Here is an 8907-nt window from a genome sequence, read left to right on the forward strand (position 1 = left end):
GCTGAAGAATTGATGCTTTTGAACTGTGGTGTTGGAGAAGACTCTTGGGAATCCCTTGGACTGCAAGGAGATCCAACCAGTCCATTCTGAAGGAGATCAGCCCTGGGTGTTCTTTGGAAAGAATGATGCTAAAGCTGAAACTCCAGTACTTTGGCCACCTCATGCGAAGAGTTGACTCATTGGAAAAGACTCTGATGCTGAGAGGGATTAGGGGCAGGAAGAGAAGGGGATGACAGAGGATGAGATGGCTAGATGGTATCACTGACTCAATGGACATGAGTTTGAGTGAACTCTGGGAATTGGTGATGGACAGGGAGGCCTGGCATGCTGCGATTCATGGGGTCACAAAGAGTCGGACACAACTGAGCAACTCAACTGAACTGAACTGAAGGTTCAGATTCATAAATTCATAATATTTCCATAAAAATATATGATTGGACCATCACTATTGTTTGAAAGAACAATTCTTTCTGCATTGCTCTGTAACATTACCTTTCTCATAAACTAAGTATTTATATAATTGTGTCCCTGCTTCCAAATTCTTTGTTTTATTCTGATGATTGGTCTATCTTTTTCTGCTGCTGCTGCTGCTAAGTCACGTCAGTCGTGTCTGACTCTGTGTGACCACATAGACAGCAGCCCACCAGGCTCTGCTGTCCCTGGGATGCTCCAGGCAAGAACACTGGAGTGGGTTGCCATTTCACTCCAATGCATGAAAGTGAAAAGTAAAAGTGAAGTTGCTCAGTCATAGTCCCACACAATCTGAACTATAGTAGCTTTTAAGTACTATATCAATGTCTTGATACCCATTAGAAAAAATTTTCCAGATTTCATCTTTGAAATTGTCTCTATTAGCTCTTCTTAGTCCTTTGCATTTTCTTGAAAATTTTAGAATGAGTGTTTCAGCTTCATTCAAAAATAATACTAGAATTTAGATCAGGAATACACTAAACATAGAAGCTAGTTAGAGGAGAGTTGAGCGTTCTGAAGTACTGAGACTTTTAATTAATGAACAAGGTATGTATCTCATATTGAGAGTTTTTCATCACATATAATTTATGTTAGAACTTCAACAATATATAAAATATGTAGCATGAAATGTATCAACCAAAGGTAGAGGCAGTGGTAAACTGGGAAGAATAGGCTTTGGCTGGCTGACTAGTTATTTAATTACAGATAGTGCCTGGTGGGCTGCCCTATGGGGTCGCACAGAGTCAGACACGACTGAAGCGACGCAGCAGCAGCAGCAGCAGTAGAATAATTCCATTAGTCCCTTGCTGCCAAAGCAACCAAATCTGCCATCTAATTCTAGGCCAAAGCCACACGTATGTGAATCTAATTCTGATGGAGAGATTCTCAGAGGGGAATTTGATGCCAGAGATTGTCCTCCAAAGAGGAGTGATTACATCCAAAAGATAAGTGACCTACATGAACTGGCCTAGGGATATGGTTAGAGCTCATATAATCAGAACCTATACTCAGAACCATGAAAGAAGAGATTGTCACTTGGACTGAGGACATATTTGCAGTGAAAAACAATGAAGAGACTATATACTTATCCGTAAATAAACTGATAACCAATAATCACCAAAAATTTAAAGAAAACCAACCCAAGCATGACATTCAACAAAAATCATTTAAAGGAATTACAAAAAAAAGAACAAACCCAAAGTCAGCAGAAGGAAGGAAATAGTAAAGATCAGAAGAGAAGTAAATAAAATAGAGGACAAACCAAACAAAAATAGTAGAAAAGATCAATGAAATCAACAGCTAGTGTTTTGAAAAGATATAAAACATTGATAAGCCTTTAGCAAGCCATCAAGAAAAAAAAAGTCTCAAAATGAGAAATGAAAAGGGAGAAGTTACAACTGATATCACAGAAGTACAATCATAATCATAGGAGAATACTGCAAAAAGTTATACACCAACAAATTGGACAACCTAGAAAAAATGGATAAATCCCTGTAAACATACGGTACACACAAACATTCAATACTAAATCAGGAAGAAATAGCTAATATGGACAGACCAATTACTAGTATTAAAATTGAATAAGTACTTTAAAAATTCCCAACAAACAAGTCTAGGACTGAATAACTTCACAAGTATATTCTACCAAATATTTAAAAAAGAGTTAATACCTATCCTTCTCAAATTATTCCAAAAAATTAAAGAGGAAGGAACACTCCCAAATTCATGCTAGAAGGCCAGCATTACCCTGATACCAAAACCAAAGATATTAGAGAAGAAAAAATTAGAGGCCAATATTCCTGATGAACATAGAGGCAAAAATCCCCCACTAAATATTAGCAAACCTAATTCAGCAATACATAAAAAGTATTATATACCATGACCAAGTGGAATTTATTCCAGGGATACAAGGATGTTTCAGCCTACATAGATCAATCAATGTGATACACCACATTAAGAAAACAAAGGATAAAAATCACATGATTATTACAATAGATACACAAAAAAATTATTTGACAAAATTCAACATCCATTCATGACAAAAACACTTCAACAAAGTTAGCATAAAGGGAACATATTCATGATAATAAAGCCCATTTATGACAAACTCACAGCTAACATTCTCAGTGTTGAAAATCTGACCCCTTTCCTTTCAAATCAGGAACAAGAATGCCTACTCTTGCCATTTATATTAAAAAATTAAAAATAGTACGACCATATGACCCACAAATATTCAGTCTTAGGTATATATCTGAAGAAGACAAAAACACAAATTTGAAAGGACATATGAACCTCATGTTAATAGCAGTATTATTTACAATAGGCAAGACAAGGGAGCAACTTGTGTTCAACAGCAGATGAATGAATAAAGAAGATGTGAGATATATATACATATGTGTGTGTGTTTATCTATCTATATCTACATCTGTATCTATATGGGGCTTCCCATGTGGTGCTAAAGGAAAAGAACCTGCCTACCAATGCAGGAGATGTAAGAGATGTGGGTTCAATCCCTGGGTCCAGAAGAGCCCCTGGAGGAGGGCATGGAAACCTGCTCCAGTATTCTGGAGCATCCCATGGACAGAAGAGCCTGGCGCACTACAGTCTATGGCGTTACAAAGAGTTGGACACAACTGAAGTGACTGAACTGAACTGAACTGAAGTGACTTAACAGCAGTGTCTATATAAATGGAATATTATTTGGCCATAAGAAAGAATGAAATTTTGCCAGTTATAACAATGTGGATGGACCTGGAAGGTAATATGTTTAGTGAAATGTTAGAGGAAAAAAAACCTATATGTTTTCACTGATATGTGGAGTCTAAAGAATAAAATGAATGAATAAAACAAAACAGACTCACAGATACAGAGAACAAACTAGTCACTACCAGTGAGAAGAGGGATTGGATTGGGAAAAGATAGGGGAAGGGGATTAAGACAAAGAAACTACTAGGTGTAAAATAAGACACAAGGATGTAATGTACAACACCAGGAATATAGCCAATATTTATAACAACTTTATATGGTGTATAATCTATAAAAAATATTGAATCACTTCGTTGTAAACCTGAAACTGTTATAATATTGTAACTCAATTATACTTAAATTAAAAAATTAAAAATACTGGTTTGGAATGAATAGTAAAAAGAACAGGTTTCCAGGTGACCCAGTGGTAAAGAACCTGCCGGCCGGTGCAGGAGTCGCAGGAGACATGGATTTGATCCCTGGTCTGGGAAGATCCCCTGGAAAAGGGAATGGCTACCTACTCCAGTATTCTTACCTGGAGAATCCCATGGATGGGGGAGCCTGGCGGGCTGCAGTCCATAGGATTACAAAGAGTTAGACAGGACTGAGCATGCACCCACATAAACATCAGACGCATGCACGCAAACATCAGCTTAGGGAACTGGAAGCTTAACGTGAGACATTTTTACATGATCCAGTGCAAAATCACAAAGGGATGAAAAAGTATAGGAGTTTGTTATTTTTGGTACACTTTATTTCTTTTTTTAAGGTTTACAGGTTCCTCAGCTTCATGTGATTACATGTATATCTTTAATCTTTGGGAGATAAGACACAGGAATGTTTGAGATCATAAAGGAAATTGTTGGAAACCTTTGAGAATAACAAAAGGCACAGTGAGAAGAAATGGTTTTGTATTCAACTAACTGATGCACATATCTTTATTATAGTCTTCATCCTATTTTTTTTATTTTTTGGATTTAAGGAAAAGTGAGGGATCTATATATTCTTCCCATTCCCCTTACTCCTATAAATTCCTATGTGTTGATCTTTGGAAGATGACATGACCTTATACAATACACTCATATCTCTGCTGATTAACATGTTCCAACATTCTTTATTAAGGCTTCCCAGGTGGTGCTAGTGGTAAATATTATGCCTGCCAGTGCAGGAGATGCAAGAGACATGTGTTCAATCCCTAGGTAGGGAAAATCCCATGGAGTAGGGAACGGCAACTCACTCCAGTATTCTTACCTTGGAAATCCCATGGAATGAGGAGCCTGGTTGGCTAAATTCATGGATTGAAAAAGAGTCAGACATGACTTAGCAACTAAACAACAACAGCAACAATCCCCATTTTACAGATGATAAGACTACGGTACCTAGAAGTTATCCAGGCCAAGTTATACAAGTAGTCAGTTGGTAGGATACACATCAGCAAATGGCCTTTATGCTTCTGCTTTTAGCCTCTATTCTGTATGGCCTCATACTAAGTGAGTGATATACCTATATTTTAATTCTGTTGCTGAAGGATTAAGTAAATGTATAGGTACTTTTCTCAAGCTACTGCTGCTGCTAAGTCACTTCAGTCGTGTCCGACTCTGTGCGACCCCACAGACAGCGGCCCACCAGGCTCCCCCGTCCCTGGGATTCTCCAGGCAAGAACACTGGAGTAGGTTGCCATTTCCTTCTCCAATGCATGAAAGTGAAAAGTGAAAGTGAAGTCACTCAGTCATGTCCGACCCTCAGCGACCCCATGGACTGCAGCCTACCAGGCTCCTCCCTCCATGGAATTTTCCAGGCAAGAGTATTGGAGTGGGGTGCCATTGCCTTCTCCATTTCTCAAGCTACTTAGCTTTAAAATTTTTAGTGAGAAATTTAAGAGTAGACATTTGTCATAGGTTATAAAATAAATTACTTTTAGTGGAATTCTAATAACAATGGTTTCTCAGTGCTGAAGCAAAACAAATATTGGATAGATTCTGGAGATGCATTTTATTTTTAATTAGTGATTGTGGAAATAATTTCTCACTGTTGTTAAAGCGATTCAGTAGTAGAATCACTTTAAAACATTAATTCTTACCTATAAATAAATTCACCTTAGACAAACAATACATAAAAATGAAGTGATACTGCTTAAGGTGAACAATAGGCTTTAATTAAAGTGTCTAAATGTAGTAGTAACTAAAAAGGTAAGCTGGCAACTGCACCGTTTTGGAAAGCTATTGACTTTGGGAACAAAGTGATGCTGACAAAGTCACCTTTGCTGTTCAGATTTGGAAGTTTGATAGCAACCTATGCTCATTCTGTAAACAAAAATATCCCAAGAAAGAAATAAAACAAAATAGTTTCCTCTCTTTCCCCAAGTGACACATTTTCTTGGCTTTTTTCCCACAAATATGTTCATGTTAGCACAATCAAAAAATCTTTCAATCCAGACATAAAACCAAAATTCTCTGTAACAACGCTGATTTTAAGGTGTTTATAAGAAAATAACATGTCTAAAGTACATCACCCTTAAATAGAATGTCTTTTAAATGTTATCTTCAGAAATTGACATACTGATTTTTTTAAATCCAATTTAATTGCTTTTTGTCTGCAGTATAAAAGGAGGGAAAGTGTAAAATTCTTCTCAAACTCATCTAGAATCAGGGTTCTCATTATTTTTTCTTTATTCTTTCACTATGTTTAAATAACAATACCTGAGTGAAAATTTTAAAATTCAGTGAAAATTAAGATTTTTTAAACATATTGATAAATTCATTCCAAAAATTATTTGGATTCCTACAAGCAAATATATTTAACCTGAGATTAACATGGCATTCAGAGGCATATATTATAATGAACTATAGTAATATAGTTCAAAACACAAGAATAAGTTAATAATCTGATAATTTCCTATCAGTCAACGATGTGTTCCAGATATATAACAAAAAGTTTGGAAAATACAGGAGGAAAAATGAGATGTGGAAGAAAAATCTGGGAGGTCCTACTTTCAAATAAACAAAACAGAAATAGATGGTAAAAAAGATTTGTTTTTTCCTTTGTGGCATTTTATTTATTTTTTAATTGAAGAATGATTGCTTTATGGAATTTGTTGTTTCTGCCAAACATCATCAACATGAATTGGTCATAGGTCACTAAAGAGTCAGACACAACTAAAGGGACTTAGCACGCACACACAAAAATAGAGGTATTCAGAAAAAACTCCCACCCAAAATGACTCTTGGATGCTATCAGGGTTACATTCTTCCACTCTAAGGAAAAAGAGAAATGCAGTAATACATGGCAGTGAGAGAAAATACTAAATAATAACGAAATGTCAGTGAAAGAAAATGGCAATGAGGTGAAATATAACCAAAACGTATATAACCAGAAGATGGTGGCAGGGCAAAGTGGGAAGCAAGAAATAAATGTGTCTGTTTAGAATCTCCTCAGGATTAATGAAATGATATTGAGAGGATCTCTGTTAGGATAGCTATAAAACTGTTTTTTTCCTTAATTACTATTGAAGTGTTAACGTAGCCAAAAAGAGGACAATTCAAATATACAAATTAATTAATTTTCATAAAGTGATCACAACTGTGTAACTGCTGCCCAGATCAAAAAGTTTAACATTATAAAGAGTGTAGAAATCCTCCCCACAGCCTGTGTCCTCAGTAACTATTTCTTCTCCCTTTTGTAACAGAAAACAGCATTCTCACAAAGAATACCACAGATAATTGTTTTTTAAATGCAATAAAACATTTATTATCTACTCTTATGTATTCTGTTTGTGCCTGGCTTCTTTCACTTTATTTCACTCAACATTATGGCTGTACAATTCACCTCTCAGTCAGTTCAGTCCCTCAGTCATGCCATGGACTGCAGCACGCCAGGCTTTCCTGTCCATCACCAACTCCCAGAGCTTGCTCAAACTCACGTCCATCAAATCAGTGATGCCATCCAACCATCTCATCCTCTGTCGTCCCCTTCTCCTCCTGCATTCAGTCTTTCCCAGCATCAGGGTCTTTTCCAATGAGTCAGCTCTTTGCATCAGGTGGCCAAAGTATTGGAGCTTCAACTTTAGCATCAGTCCTTCCAATGTATATTCCTTTAGAATTTCCTTTAGGATTGACTGGTTTCTTTGCAGCCCTAGGGACCCTCAAGAGTCTTCTCCAACACTACAGTTCAAAAGCATCAATTCTTCGGCACTAGGCTTTCTTTATGGTTCAACTCTCACATCCATACATGACTACTGGAAAAACCATAGCTTTGACTAGACAGACCTTTGTTCGCAAAATAATGTTTCTGCTTTTTTAATATGCTGTCTAGGTTTGTCATAGTTTTTCTTCCAAGGAGTAAATGTCTTTTAATTTCATGGCTGTGGTCACCATCTGCAGTGATTTTGGAGCTCAAGAATATGAAGTTTGTCACTGTTGGCATTGTTTCCCCATCTAGTTGCCATGGAGTCATGGGACTACATGCCATGATCTTATTTTTTTGAATGTTGAGTTTTAAGGCAGCTTTTTCACTCTCCTCTTTCACTTTCATGAAGAGGCTCTTTAGTTCCTCTTGATGAAAGTGAAAGTGGAGAGTTCTAGTTCATCCATATTGTTGTAGAAATTGTCAGGGATTTACTTTCCTTTTTCCTTTTTTTTTTTTTAAGGTATTCTATTGTATGTATGTACTGTAATATATTCTATGATAGCTATTTAGGTATGTTATGGTTTTACAAATAATACTGTGAATATTCTGCTACACATCTTTGGTTCATATATCTATGCACCTTATTGAGTAGAATTGCTGATTTTTTTAAACTGGTTAAAATAATTTACACTTCCACTAGCAGTGTATTAGAGTTCCCATTTGTTCCATAGCCTCACCAACACTTTGTATTGGCAATCTTCTAAATATTTGCCTTCCTAGTGAGTATATAATGGTATCTCATTGTATTTTTCATCTGTAGGTCTCCGATCATGTTTTCTAGCCATGTGATTATCTTCTTTCATAAAGTGTACATTTAAGTCTCTTATACATTCTCTTATAGGATAATCTGTCACTATTTTTAATTAATAAGAATTCCTTTCTCCATTTTAGAAATAAGTTGTGTCAGATGAGTGTTACAGCACCATCTTCTGTACTGTGGCTTCCCATTTTACTTTCTTAATGATGTCTTTTGATGACAACTCACTCCTTTTCTTATCTTTTAAGGTTAATGCTATTTGTGTCTCATTTAAGAAAAAGCTTTCCTTTCTCAAGAACATGAAGACCATGTGGTCTTCTAAAGGCTGTATTTTATGTTTCTTATAACAAACATGGACTATGATCACCCACCTAGAGCCAGAATCCTGGAAGGTGAAGTCAAATGGGCCTTAGAAAGCATCACTATGAAAAAAGCTAGTGGAGGTGATGGAATTCCAGTGGAGCTATTTCAAATCCTGAAAGATGATGCTGTGAAAGTGCCGTACTCAATAAGCCAGCAAACTTGGAAAACTCAGCAGTGGCCACAGGACTGGAAAAGGTCAGTTTTCATTCCAATCCCTAAGAAAGGCAATGCCAAAGAATGCTCAAACTACTGCACAATTGCACTCATCTCACATGCTACTAAAGTAATGATCAAAATTCTCCAAGCAGGCTTCAGCAATATGTGAACCGTGAACTTCCAGATGTTCAGGCTGGTTTTGAAAGGGCAGAGGAGCCAGAGATCCAATT

This window comes from Capricornis sumatraensis, chromosome 2 (assembly GCF_032405125.1).
Source record: "Capricornis sumatraensis isolate serow.1 chromosome 2, serow.2, whole genome shotgun sequence".
Lineage (NCBI taxonomy): Eukaryota > Metazoa > Chordata > Mammalia > Artiodactyla > Bovidae > Capricornis > Capricornis sumatraensis.